This window comes from Saimiri boliviensis, chromosome 4 (assembly GCF_048565385.1).
Source record: "Saimiri boliviensis isolate mSaiBol1 chromosome 4, mSaiBol1.pri, whole genome shotgun sequence".
In the NCBI taxonomy this organism is placed as follows: domain Eukaryota; kingdom Metazoa; phylum Chordata; class Mammalia; order Primates; family Cebidae; genus Saimiri; species Saimiri boliviensis.
In genome coordinates, this window is record NC_133452.1 from 84528618 (window position 1) to 84544128 (window position 15511).

The 15511-nt window shown below is 39.3% G+C and overlaps 1 protein-coding gene across 1 annotated transcript in view; it reads right to left on the reverse strand.

The window, feature by feature from the left end:
• Positions 1 to 15511, reverse strand: part of MRAP2 (melanocortin 2 receptor accessory protein 2) — a 94330-nt gene that overhangs the window by 60815 nt on the left and 18004 nt on the right. The window contains exons 2-3 of the mRNA XM_074397731.1: positions 15129 to 15174; positions 14374 to 14445 (exon numbers count right to left, since the gene is read on the reverse strand). The gene's annotated coding sequence lies outside the window, so the exon portion shown is untranslated. The remainder of the gene's footprint in view (positions 1 to 14373; positions 14446 to 15128; positions 15175 to 15511) is intronic.

Below are 15511 nucleotides of genomic sequence, written 5' to 3' on the forward strand. Positions count from 1 at the left end.
GTGAGAGGAAGATGAGGGCTTGCAGCCCTGGGTCGTTTCATCTGCCCCTGAGGGTCACTTTTCCCTTCCTAGTTCCTTTACCTCAAAGATATTCTGTGATCACTCTCTACGTGTTGAAAGCGTTCAGTATTCTTCTGCCTCTTCTCAAATTATCTCTAATGCTATTCTTAACGTTTCTGATCCTACCAAAATTCATGCTCATTTTGCAGAAACGGACTCAATGTGAAGAAGATGAATAAAAAGAAGGAGCTGTGTGTGTGTGTGTGTGTGTGTGTGTGTGTGTGTGTGTGTGTGTGTATCTGGATATATGTGTCTGTATATAAAATCTTAGAAATAAATCTTGAAATAATAAATGTTGAAATAAATATGAAATATTGGGCTGGGTGTGGTGGCTCATGCCTGTAATCTCAGCACTTTGGAAAGCCGAGGAGGGCAGGTTATAAGATCAGGATTTCTAGACCAGCTCAGTCAACGACATAGTGAAACCTTGTCTCTTCTAAAAATACAAACATTAGCCAGACATGGTGCTGCACACCTGTAGTACCAGCTACTTAGGAGGCTGTGGCAGGAGAATTGCTTGAACCCAGGAGGCAGAGGTTGTGGTGAGCCAAGATCGCGCCACTGCACTCCAGCCTGGGCAACAAAGTGAGACTCCATCTCAAAAACAATAAATAAATAAATAAGAAATATTTACATTTTTTATTATATAAAGGTAATAGCACTTTTTGGAAAACAGAAGAAAAAATCATCCATAACTTCACTACTATAAAACCACCAATGATAGCATTTTGTACTTTTATTAATTTTTTTAAAATTTATTTTTAATTTTTAATCATACATAATAGTTGTAAATATTTATGGGGTACATGTAATATTTGGTACCAGTGTATCAGAATGTAATGATCACAGCAGGGTAATTGGGATATCTATAACCTAAAGCATTAACATTTCTTTGTGTTAGGAACATTCTAATTCTACTTTTTATTTATTTTGTAATACACAATAAGCTATTGTAAACTATAGTCGACCTACTGGGTTACTGAACACTAGATATTTTTTTCTTTAACTATATTTTTGTACCCATTAACCAACTCCTCTTTATCCTTTCTTCCCATTACCCTTCCCAGTGTCTGGGAACCATCATTCTGCTCTCTATCTCCATGAGTTCAATGTTGTTTTTAGCTGTCATATGTAAGTGAGAGAATGAGATATTTGTCTTTCTGTATCAGTCCTATTTTACTTAACATATTGCATTTACTCTTAGACTGTTGTAAAACATGGCTGTTTACATAGTAACCATTTGGTGTATTAGCACATTCTTGAACTGCTATACAGACATACCTGAGACTGGACAATTTGTAAAGAAAAGGGGTTTAATCAGCTCATGGTTCTTTGGGCTATACAGGCTTCTGCTTCTAGGGAAGCCTCAGAAAACTTACAATCATGGTGGAAGGTGAAAAAGAAGCAAGCACATCTTCATATGGCCAGTAGAAGAGAGAGAGAGGAGTGGGGTGCTACATAATTTTGAAAAACTAGATCTTGTGAGAACTCTGTCACAAGAAAGTCAAGGGGGAAACTCACCCCTGTGATTCAATCTCCTCCCACCTCCCACTGGAAATTACAATTTGACATGAGATTTGGGTGGGGACACAGAGCCAAACCATATCATATAGTACCTTTAAATGAATATATTGATTTTTCCCACATAATTCCATTATACTGTAGGCATTTTCTATATTATTATATAATTTTATAAGCCTCAAGTCTTTTTTGAGAGAGATGTCTTGCTATATTACCTAAGCTGACCTTAAATTCCAGGGCTCAAGTGATCCTCCCATCTCAGCCTCCTGAGTAGCCAGTACTATAGGCAGACACCACTGCACCTGAATCCAAATATCAACTGTTAATGGCTGAGTAGACACCATAGTTTATTTAACTATCTCATTATTGACAGACATTTAGGTGGACTCCAGATTTTTTTCTACTGTAGCTATTGCTGCAATGATATTTATAATTATCTTATATAAAGGCAGATATGATAAAATACACAGCTATATGACAGATATTACAAAATACAGTTATTCTCTCTGTAGCTTAATATTCATTTCACATTTGCAGAAATTTTTCAGATGTCTACCAATGGGTAGGTCAAGCAATATTTAGCTTTGCAAGCAAGGGCCCTCTGTGGGTAACAGCAGACATATACCAATAAAAGTTTTTGTTGTCATTTTTGTTAAAAAGCCCTAAATTTCTCCTTATCTTATTAATAACATATGTAATTATTAAATGCCTTATGTTTATAAATGAGAAATCATTCCATTTAGCCTGGACATGATAAATCTGAGGGCAAGAGGGGTGATAAGTGTCTTCAGATGTCTGAAGGCCCAGAAGCTGAGGGAGACTTTCTCTGTGGCCTCAGGTGAAGGCAGGCTTCAGCTGAGTGAGGGGAACTTCTGCCAGGGGGCCCAGAGGGTGCCCCTTTGGTGGCTGTGATCTGTAACAGGCTGGATAAGCACTTGGCAAGGGCAGAGTTAAGGCATTCATCAACCTGCAAAGCTGGATTATGCACTCATTCAGATCCCTTCCAGCCCTGAGAAGCAGTGACTCTAGAAGTTGTATATAATGAGTGTTTTCCTTTTGTATAATAGAATATAGTGGATTATCATAGTATTGAATAGTTTAAAGTGAGAAGGTGAGTTCTTTCATCATGATGTGCATGCATTCAATACATTTGTATTGTGGATTCCTCATGATTCAGGCATTGTTTTAGATGCTAGAGCTCTGAGAGTGAACAAACAGACAAAAATCCATGCCTAAAAATCTTTTCAAAATGATTCACATATGTTTTCTTGTTTGACTCCATGATGATTGCCTGAGACATGTAGAGCAGATATTTTCCCTGCTGAGAATGAAGAAACTAAAACTTAAAAAGGTTCAAGACCTCCCCAAGAACACACAGAGGGTTGAGGAAGAATGACAACTCAGCCCATGTGGGTAGGATGGCTCCCGGCACTTTGGGAGGCTGAAGCTGGAGGATCACTTGGGCTCAAGAGTCCAAGATCAGCCTGGATAACACAGTAAGATCTTGATTCCAAAAAATTTAAAAATTAGCAGGGCATATTGGCATGCACCTGTAGTCCCAGCCACTCTAGAGGATGAGGTAGGAGGATTGTTGGAGCCCAGGATTTTGAGGCTGCAGTGAGCTGTGATTGCACTGCTGCACTCCAGCCTGGGCAACAGAGCAAGACTCTATCTCAAAAACAAACAAATAAATAAACATGAAAACTCAGCCCTGGTGGCTCCGGCTCTGTTGCTCCACACCTGCCATATTACCTCACCCAGGGCCCCTGCATGTGGAGAGGAGCTCCTATTCCTGCAATCCCACCTAGACTTCTGGAGTGGGCAACATATCCTGAGTTTCCTAAAAATTACCACATATTTTATGTTACAAAGAAAAGTTGCAGAAAGAAGCAATGCTCTTTACAAGCCTAACATATTTTAATTTCTAAGCTATGAAGTTCTCAAAGGCTGACATTACCTCTTATTCATGTTTGAATACCCCATGTCTGGCACATAACATGTGCTTTATCAGTGTTTATTATGGATAACCACAACTCACAACAAACAAACACTAGTCTTATATTGTATTTTTAAAATATGTTGTTCTTGTGAAGTTATAGTACCTTAGAAATGGGAAGTTTCAGTGTTTCATATGATTTCTAAGAAACTGGAAGAGTAAGGTAAAGATCTGTATATTGACAACATAAATGTTTGGTAAAATGTGCAGGACTGGCAGGTCAGGATGTGGAAGGAGGTTATGAGTTAGAGCCCAGCCTGGATAACACAGCAAGACCCTGTCTCTACCAAAAAAAAGAAAAAAAAATTTAAATTAGCCAAACCTGGGGGCATAGACCTCTAGTCGTAGCTACTTAGGAAGCTGAGGTGGGAGGATTGTTTGAGCCCAGGAGTTCAAGGCTGCAGTGAGCCATGATTGTGCCACCACACTCCAACCTGGGTGACAGAATGACACCTTGTCTTTAAAATAAAAATGTGTAGGACTAATGCCTTGAGGAAAAAGGAGTCTGGTTTAAGCTTCATTTTAAAGCATTGCTTATTTTGAAAGTTACATGATTATTTTAGTGCACTTTAGTATATTCTGCTTAATTTAATTCTGGCCTTCAGTTTTCCAGTACTTTACCAAGTTCTCCATTATAATCACTGGATTGTATTTGCCCAGAAGTAAAGTGATCTTGTGACATCACAGATGTCCTATGCACTTGGAAATTGAGAAAGGTAAACATATCTTTTCACGGCAGGTTTCTAGCAGGTTTCCCTCTATTTAAAGGGAAAACTTAGTGAAAAAATGGCAGCATACTCCCTCCTCATGTTCTCATTATTTGAGGACAAAGCCATGTTAAACCTAAAGTAGAAGAGGGGATATATCTATACATATACATACGTACATATCATTTTAGTCCATTTAGCTATAATACCATAAACTGGATGGCTATAAACAACAAAAATCTGTTTCTCAGGGTTCTATAGGCTGGGAAGTCCAAGATCAAGACACTGGTAGAATCAGTGTCTGCTTCCTGGCCATCGTAGGATGGCAGCTTCTTGCTGTGTCCTCACATGGTAGAAGGGATGGATGAACTCCCTTGGGCTCATGAATTTCATTCATGAGGGATCTACCCTTAGAACCTATTCATGCTCCAAATGCACCACCTCTTAATACCATCACCTGAGGGTTTAGGATTTCAAGATACAAATTTTGGGAGGACATAAACATTTAGACCATAGCACATATATAACATAAACATATTTACAAACATATTTTAATATATTAATGATACTTTAATATATTAATGATACATTAATATATTACATGTAATTCATGAAGGAAGGATATTCAGTGGAAGACAAAGAGCATCAGGTGAAAATGATTTATAATACACATCTACCTATGTAGATGGAAAAATTTGAAAAAGCTAATTACTGAAGATAGTTCTAAACTCATGTCTAATTACTGTAGATAGCTCTAAACCCATGGGTGTCTGTGCTCTAAAAAAACAATTGTTCACCATTGTTCACTTCTGAAAAATAAATTTAAAAATGAATTAATGGAATGAAGCTGTTTGGCAGGGTCAATGTACTTATGGAGAGACAGTACAAGAGGCAGTGAGAACATAGGATCAGAGTGTCAAAGAGGTCTTGGTTGGAATCTCTGTTCTGCCATTCACTTGTTCCGTGTCACAGTTTTTTTCATCTGTAAAGTGGGGATAAACATGGCCTTCAGGATTTTTGCAATGATTAAATGAAATTGCATACGTGGAGAGCTTGGGACGCTATCTGTCATGGAGTAACTATGCACCACAGGGCAGCAGCTGTTACTCTTGGTTATGCATGATGTGAACAACAGTCACATGGCCACAGTTTCCAGCTTATAGAGATAAAATGTTCAAATTGGGATCTTTGAGTCCAAAAGCAAATAATTTTGGTATTCCCTGCAAGTCAGTGAATCTGTTTCTACTCATTTTGTGTGTGACAAAGCATCAGTTATCTAATCCTCACAAGTAATTTTGCTTCAATTTCAGGGTTACATAAAAAGTGGTATCCCATGGCCGTATCTTCCTGTGTGACAAACCTGCACATCCTGCAGATGTACCCGGGAACTTAATAAAATAATTTTTTTTTTTTTTTTTTTTTTTGAGACAGAGTTTCGCTCTTGTTACCCAGGCTGGAGTGCAATGGCGCGATCTCGGCTCACTGCAACCTCCACCTCCTGGGTTCAGGCAATTCTCCTGCCTCAGCCTCCTGAGTAGCTGGGATTACAGGCACGCGCCACCATGCCCAGCTGATTTTTTTGTATTTTTAGTAGAGACGGGGTTTCACCATGTTGACCAGGATGGTCTCGATCTCTTGACCTCGTGATCCACCTGCCTCGACCTCCCAAAGTGCTGGGATTACAGGCGTGAGCCACCGCGCCTGGCTAAAATAATTTTTTTTTAAACAAAGTATTGCTCTTGTCACCCAGGCTGGAGTGCAATTGCACAATCTCGGCTCACTGCGACCTCCACCTCCTGGGTTCAAGCAATTCTCCTGCCTCAGCCTCCTGAGTAGCTGGGATTACAGGCACGTGCCACCATGCCCAGCTAATTTTTTTGTATTTTTAGTTGAGATAGGGTTTCACCATGTTGGCCAAGCTGGTCTTGAACTCCTGACCTTAGGTAATCCTCCCGCCTCAGCCTCCCAAAGTCCTGGGGTTACAGGTGTGAGCCACTGTGCCCTACCATAAAAGTGGTTTTTTTTTTTTTGTTTTTTTTTTTGTTTGTTTGTTTTACATGGTATCAAGAATGGTCCACCTTAAATGGGCATCATCCCGGGATCTGAATGAGTTTGGCCTCAATTAGGCTTTCCATGAAACTAAAATATCTCCCAAGAGATGCTGCAGCTGCTTTGTGTGGTTCATGTTTTGCCAGGTTTGTTTTTGTCTGTGCCTGAGAGCATTTTCTGGAGCTAGATTGCCTTCTTTCCACAATAAATGGTGGCTGCTTGGGAAATTCAAGCTCCTTTATTTATTTATTTAATTTTTTTTTTTAAGAAATCCAAGCAAAACATAATGAGGACAATAAATATCTGGGCAGAAGCATTCCCAACTTAGACAGAAAATAAGTTGTTTACTATCTGCAGTTTTGGTAAATCTTAGTAATGTGGCTCTGCTTTCCTCTGATGAGAAGAAGGGACTTTGCAACATTTGCTTTAGACATGGATTCCCTAGAGCAGTGCTCCACCCCACCCTATTGCCTCTCCTCCCACCCCACTGCCTCGCCCCACAAAGCTTTTCAGGCGAGCAGATGCTTTATCTCTGGGAAGGACAAGATTAAGCAGCAAGTCCACAGCACATGCTCCCCTTTAAGAAGGCAGACGACATGATTATATATTTAGAAGATCCCATTGCCTCAGCCCCAAATCTCCTTAAACTGATAAGCAACTTTGGCAAAGTCTCAGGACACAAAATCAATGTGCAAAAATCACACGCATTCCTATACACCAATAACAGACTTAAAGAGAGCCAAATCAAGAATGAACTGCCATTCACAATTGCTACAGAGAGAATAAAATACCAAGGAATACAACTAACAAAGGACGTGAAGGACGTCTTTAAGGAGAACTACAAACAACTGCTCAAGGAAATAAGAGATGACACAAACAGATGGAAAAAAACATTCCATGCTCATGGTTAGGAAGAATCAATATTGTGAAAATGGCCATACTGCCCAAAGTAATTTATAGATTTAATGCTATCCCCATCAAGGTAATACTGACCTTCTTCAAATAACTGAAAAAACCACCTTAAACTTCATATGGAACCAAAGAAGAGCCTGCATAGCCAAGAAAATCCTAAGCAAAAAGAACAAAGCTGGAGACATCATGCTACCTGACTTCAAACTATACTACAAGGCTACAGTAATCAAAACAGCATGGTACTGGTACCAAAACAGAGATATAGACCAATGGAACTGAACAGAGGCCTCGGAGGCAACGCCACAACCATCTGATCTTTGACAAACTTGACGAAAACAAGCAATAGGGAAAGGATTCCCCGTTTAATAAATGATGTTGAGAAAACTGGCTAGCTATGTGCAGAAAGCTGAAACTGGACCCCTTCCTTACACCTTATACAAAAATTAACTCCCGATGGATGAAAGATTTAAACATAAGACCTAACTCCATAGAAACCCTAGTAGAAAACCTAGGCAATACCATTCAGGACATAGGCATAGGCAAGGACTTCATAACTAAAACAGCAAAAGCAATGGCAATAAAAGCCAAAATAGACAAATGGGATCTAAACTTAAGAGCTTCTGCACAGCAAAAGAAACAATCATTAGTGTGAACTGACAACCACAGAATGGGGAAAAAATTGTGCAAGCTACGAATCTGACAAAGGGCTAATATCCAGAATTTACAAAAAACGAAAACAAATTTACCAGAAAAAAAAAACCCATCAAAAAGTGGGTGAAGGATATGAACAGACACTTTTCAAAAGAAGACATTTATGGTGCCAACAAACATGAAAAAAAGCTCATCATCACTGGTCAACAGAGAAATGCAAATCAAAACCACATTGAGATACCATCTCATGCCAGTTAGAATGGTGATCATTAAAAAATTTGAAGACAACAGAAGCTGGAGAGGATGTGGAAAAATCGAAATGCTTTACACTGTTGGTGGCGTGTAAACTAGTTCAACCATTGTGGAAGACAGTGTGGCAATTGCTTAAGGATCTAGAACTAGAAATACCACTGGACTCAGCAATCCCATTACTGGGTATATACCCAAAGGATTATAAATTGTTCTATTATAAAGACACATGCAGACGTGTGTTCACTATGATACTGTTTACAATAGCAAAGACTTGAACCAACCCAGATGCCCATCAATGATGGACTGGATAAAGAAATGTGGCACATATGCACCATGGAATATGATGCAGCAATAAAAAAGGATGAATTCATTTGCAGGGACATGGATTAATCTGGAAACCATAATTTTCAGCAAACTGACACAAGAACAGAAAACCAAACATGGCATATTCTCACTCATCGGTGGGTGTTGAACAATGAGAATACATGGACACAGGGAGGGGAACATCACACACTGGGGTCTGTTGAGGGGTGGTGGGCTATGGGAGGGATAGCAGGGGATGGGGAGATTGGGGAGGGATAACATTGGGAGAAACACCAAATGTAGGTGATGGGGCAATGGAGGCAGCAAACTACAATGGCATGTGTATACCTGTGTAACAGTCCTGCAAGATCTGCACATGTACCCCAGAACTTAAAGTATGATGATAATAATAATAATAATAATAAAGAAGGCAGAGAATCATCCATCCCCATCCCCGAAGGAAATAAAAAAGATCTGTGATCTTCTCTAATCTCCTTGTAATGATGGGTCTCCCGCCAAGTAAAGTGATGAAATTGCTGGTGGAAGAATCCTGTAAGGAGAGATTTAGTCATGTGTAAATCTGGTTTACGTGAATTTCTGGGGCATGTCTCCTTGTTATAGTTAAGTAAACTATATAACTAGCTGAGTACAGAATGGAGAGGTTTCAAGATTGAAATGGCACTCCTTTGTATAAGTAACTTGACCTGCACACATCCCTTTGATACCTCATGTGTTCTCCTGAGCCGGAGTGGAGCCAAAACTTCAAGAAAGTGCTAGACACCTGCACTGAAATCCCCTCTCCTTCCTGCTCAGCCTATGCTTCTTGATTCCTTGTCTCCTTGAAATTAATATTAAAGCTTGTCACTAGGGAAGATTTCTGATTTGTGTGAGTCATATTTGACATTCCCACGTGGTAACCAGTCAGAAGTCTGGTGAAGGAAGAGGGAGAGGTGTGTTCAAATCAAGCAGCAGACACCATGCTGGAAGCAAACTTCCTGCCTCCTTGAAGACAGATGCCCCTTTTAAATCTCCTTTGAGATCTGCCTGACACATGTAAGGACCTGGGACTTGGTCCTCAAAGAAAAATTAGTCTAGATGAGTATTTAGGAATACTTAATAAGGATAAAGGGATAGAATTCAGAACCTCAAGTGGTGATATCATTGCAATTGGACAGATTTCTCTCAAATTCAAAATAAAGAGGTTTCATTAAAAACTGCTCTTTTAATTTCCTCTAAGAATATAGCTAAGCCTATATTGTTAGAGCAGGAATGGCAAACCAATATTGTCAAATCTTGCCACATGGATTGAATGTAAAAGTAGTTAATCAAGCAAGGCAACCACGCAAAGCGGGAATGCTGATTTTTTTCCAGATAGTATGTGGATCAGTGGGCTCCTGGGGATACACACATTCTTCCATTGTATATCCAGTTCTGCCTCTTAACAATCTCACCGTTTGGTTTATGAAGTCTACCTTTGTCCTCAGACTTATCATTTTGACTTTCTACCCATTTCCTCTTATTTTAATTCCCTCTGGGCTCAACCTTGGTAAGATCCCTGCTTGATCAGAGAAAACAAAGTTCACAAGGCATTTTCTCATGATGGAGGCAAAACAGGCTTTATTTTGTCCTATTTTGAGTATTCTGCTGTACAACACGAATCCGTTAACAGCATGTTGCCTGATTAAATTCAGAAGATGAAAGCGCAGGTGGTTGCTGTAGTCACCAGAAACAGTTATTTGCGGAGTAGGGATGAGAAACTGGATGCACTGTCAGTTCCCTCGCAGGACCAGGTAAAGTCATTCACTCATAAATCAGACAAATCAAGCCATGTATTTCTTGAGATGGCAATTAGATTGTTTGAAAGCCAGTTCTTCCTTCTAGTTTCTGGAGCAAACTCATCTCATGATGCTGATTAGAGAACAGAGTTTCTGCCAAACTCTAATGGATGTTCCACCAGATTTGGGAAGCAGAATAAAAACAAGTCATCAAAGAGCAATCAACTGTGGGCTGCATTTCAGATGTCTCATCAGCCAGGAGAGGTTTAATTCTATGCCAGATGCAAAGTTTAAATCAATAACTCATGCTTCCTTAAATCTCAGGTAGAGATTGTGGATTTCTGCATACTCTAAAGACATAAAATATAGAGTATTTGCTGCAGAATAAGAGGAGATACTAATATATACAGTAACATTCTTATCTTCCTTCCTCAAAAGATAATTATTTGTTTATATTTAACATATATTTACATGGCATTTATTACTTGCCATGCCTGGTATGATATCTTGTAAAGATTAACTCATTTCATCCCCATAATAACCATATGATTAGGTAAGTACCGTTAATATCTTTATCCCCATTTTGCAGATGAGAAAACTGAGGCTTAGAGAGCTCAAATAACTTGCTAAGGTCACCCAGTCTGCCTGGTTAAAATCTAGAGTCTGCTCCAGAATCTGTGCTTCTCTCTACTTTGCTATGCTGCCTTATTAAATATTCTAATCACAAGTTTTTAAAGCATTTTATCTAAGATGGTGGACAAAGTGGGCAACTGTTGCGTTGATTAAACCATTTTGCCAAAGTCTGGAAAGTTCCCTCGTCCCAGTTTTGCTGTCATCAGTTGGGTCTGGATGGAGGATCCCATTTGCTTCTTCATTCCCTGTTAAATTCCCAGGCTTCCAAATTATCACTGCCTATTGGTTGCCAAATAACCCTCTCAAGATCATTTATTCATTCACTCCGTAAACTCCTTCCACGTGCCAAGTCTGTAGTTAGCATGGAGAATATCTTCTAGGTGATTGAAAATACAATGAAATTGGGACTAGAAAACCCCGACATTAATGTTAATCCAGAATATCTTCGACAGATCAAAGGATAGTGATTCGACCCTGTTTTAATGAGCACCAGGGCTAGACTATCTGATAGTGTGAATTAAAAAAAACAGTATTAAGTGTCTTTATGGTTCTGGCTCTGTAGTAACTTCTGGGGATATATCAGTAAATAAAATAAACTCAGCCCCTGCGTCACAGAGCATATAAGCTTTGCAGAAGGCAACCAATAAAAAAGTAATTACAAGTGCAACTATAAATTATTTAAAATTATAAATTATACTTCTGGGTTTGACTTTGTGAAATGCTGAGATTCCCTGATGCAGCAGTTATAGTCTCAGGAGCTCCTTATCCAGTCTGCCAATTCCTCCTTTTAGAACTTTTATAATACACATATATTGGGCACTAAGTAATTGAATTGTAATTCAATCAGCATTGCTATTGCAATGGTGGCAGAGAGAGATTCAGCAGTTACATAGATGGTACGTCACGGTAGGGCACACTGGGGGATTCTCACTGAGGAACAATTCTTTCCTCCAAAGATCCTAAAGAGACAAAGTCAGCCACATCTATAGCACACCGGAGGGGAACAAACCCTCCCTTGAAAATCAACTGACCAAGATTTAGTACATAAACTCTATAATTGGAGAAGTTTGAAGAAAAAGGACAATGTCTTAGTGATTAAGGCCTTGAGCAAAAGGCAGAAATTAATTCCATACAGATTGTGAGGACAAGAGCCACAGAAATACGTATGTGAATCTGGGCTGCTCTGTAACCAAGATAACTTCCTTCATAAAGTTATCATCATCCACTTAGTGAAGACGAAGTGGCAATTGGCACCAGGACCGGCTTGCAGTCTTGTGGATTGTATTTCTAAAGGACCTACACATTCTTCTTAGGAAGAATGGACTATCATTTCTTTCTGTCATCTTCAAAAATTTCTAGGTACACATCTGGAGAAAGTGGAACCTTCCTGATCAGAATGAGCCGGCTAGGTAAACAGAGCCCTGAAGAGATGCTCTCACCTTCTTTACCAGGGCTCTGCTCTCTGCACTTAGCTTCATTCAGCAGCAAAGGGCAAGCATTTTGGAGAGTGACCATTTCATCAAACAAAAATCTTTCTGTTGACTCTAAGCTCTGTTAATGCCTCTCAGAAGAGCACCTGAGCTCCAAGCAAAAGGGTCAATCTTACAGCCCTGAGTATTGCTTATGGTTATAATTTCATTTTCATCATCTCCAGACAGAGCCCTAATATATTTTATAAGACTTAATCCATTTAATAATATTTACTGAAATATATCCAGTATGTATAGCAAATAAAGAATGTGCCAACCAGTGTGCTAGGGCACTTTTTTTTTTTTTTTTTTTTTTTGAGATCAAGACCATCCAGGCCAACATGGGCACTCTTATCCAAAGGATCTATGCCCATGGAGGATCTTAGTGTCCCAAATAGGTGAAAGAAAGCTCTTGGCACTGCTACAGATGAATGAGTGCAAAAGCCTGTTTAAGGAAAAGCTATAGGGGCCTCCATGTTCAGTGGCCCTGGCACACTTTCAGGATTCAATTAAATGAGTCCCAGGGCAGTGTGAGCCAGTAGGTTTGCTACTCTGGAGCAATAGCAGGAGATTAGAAGGGAGGTAGGGAGGGAAATCTGAACAGTGTTCTGGGGTCATCACAAAGCAGTGGCCAGAGTTATGTGTCAAGACAATATTCTGAGATGCTGCCTTCAGGAAAGCAAAGTAAGACTGATCAAACCCAGCACTGAAGGGCAATGAAGTATATGAAGAAAGCTCCAGGCTTCATGCTGGTAGAGCTAGCCAATTTACTTTCTAAATAGGCCAACTTTCTCCATCCCTAGAAAAATCAGTTGTCCGTAACAAAATCTGATTACATTGTCAGTGTTTTATGATCAGTATAGGGATTTAGAATTACACATATGAAAAAGCATTGGTAAATGGGATGTGTTAAGAGACAAAAAGAAAGAAAGAAAAAAAAACCTTGAAAAGAAAAGCATTTGTGGGCTCAGAAATTATTATATGTCACCCAGCTGCAATGGTGAGTGCCTGTAATCCTAGGACTTTGGGAGACTGAGGTGGGCACATCACCTGAGGTCAGGAGTTCGAGACCAGCCTGGCCAAGATGGTGAAACCCCTATCGCTAATAAAAATACAAAAATTAGCTGGGCATGGTGGCAGGAGCCTGTAATCCCAGCTATTTGAGAGGCTGAGGCAGGTGAATCACTTGAACCCAGGAGGCAGAGGTTGCAGTGAGCTGAGATCAGGCCATTGCACTCCAGCCTGGGCAACGAGAGTGAAACTCCATCTAAAAAAAAAAAAAAACAAAAAAAAAGAAGACAGAAATGATTTTATTGCGTTCCCGTTTGAGAAGCAAGACCTAAAGAATATTTCCAAAGGAAAAGAAAATAACAATAGAAGAGTTTTTCATTTGTTTTGTTTTTTATTCTTACTTTTATCCTTTTGCCAAGTCAAATTTTAAAGACTTTACCACAAAACTCACAACAGATTGAAGGAAATTGTGCCCATGGTTCTAAATACATATATATTTAGGCTCACGTGACCTCCCTCAGCCACCCAAGTAGCTGGGACTATGGTCACATGCCACCACGCTCCGCTAAGTTTTATATTTTTTGTAGAGACAGCATTTCATCATGTTGCCCAGGCTGGTCTCAAACTCCTGAGCTCAAGCGATCCGCCCACCTCAGCCTCCCAAAGTACTGGGATTACAGGCATGAACCACCGCTCCTGGTCAGAAGAGATCTTTTTAAAATCCGTTCTTACGGATATATAAGGACTTTAATTCAACACTCAATCAACATTTCATTTCCAACCCCAGTGGACACAGATAAGGGCTTGGGAAGAAAAAACCTAAAACCATGCGATTGATTACATAGACCTTGACTAATTTAGGTCTTGGGATTTGAAAAACCAGATAGTTACTTAGACTCCAACTAAAGGATGGCCATGGCTCTCCCAACATCACCCAATGTGATAGTTCCGTTAGATGATCCTTCATCTGTTACATGACACTTTTATATCCTAGCAGAAAAGTACATTTCTGAGCTCATGCTTGTTTTACTCACCTGCCTATTCCTAAGCATCCAGTGCGTTACCTCGGAGCTCCATTTGTCTCTTTAGATCTGAATGTGAAGCTCCTAGAACAAAAAGAATGGAAAAAAATTCAATCGTGATTTTTGGTGCTGTTATTCAAAGTACTAGTATGTCTTTTGAAAAGAGCTACAAGGATATAAGGAAGTAGGGATTCAAGAGGGAACAATTTACAGAAAAAACTTGAAAAAACATTGTTGTAAAGCTCTTTGTCATGTGATTTTTGACTCCTATCATTGCTGAGGATAACTTTGCTTTTTCTAAGCTGCACAACTTACCATGCCCAAGTAATATAAATTATTTCCTTCTAAGCCAATTAGCAATTGCAATTAATCTGACAAATACTAAGTGACTGTAAAGTCTGGGAAATTCAAAGTTCACTGTCTGAGGCCAGAAATACAAGTTCCCAGCCCTGTGGCTCTCCACATGAACAAAGGGAAAGGAAATAACAATAGAAGTGGTTTTTGTTCGTTTCATTTTTTTTTTATTATTATTCTTACTTTCATCCTTTTGCCAGGTTAAATTTTAAAGACTTTGCCACAAAAATCACAAAAGACTGAAGGAAATTCTGCCCACAGTTACAAGTGATTAAAAAATCAGTCTCATATTTTGTTTCTAAAGGGAATATGATATCAAAGTTTTGTGTATTTGTGCTCCCTCTCTAAGCCTAAGACTTGGAAAATATGAGTTTAATGAGGAAATTCAGGACAAAAGTAGATTAAAAACCTACCTTATTTCAAATAAGCCAGAAGCTGACTCAAACAACTGGAGAAATCCTGTTAGTAAGAAAAGAATGAATTTTACCAAAAAAGTTACAAGCCCCCTTCTCTGAGCAAAACCAAAATCCAACCCAGAATGTCTTGCTGGAGTTGCCACCTAAATGTGACCCACATATTACTTTCTGCTTTTACTGGTGAAACTTCACTTGTATTTTCATTTTACAGTCTTTTCTAACTGAAGTTGAAAGCATGATTGATGGTAGGTGTGGCCCTAAGACACGAAGAAATAAGTGGTGCTTGCTAATACAGAAAAGAGGACGAGATCACTCATGATCATTTTGACTTGTGAAGTCCTATCTACGAGACTTCATAATTGTGATCAGTGCATTGGTTT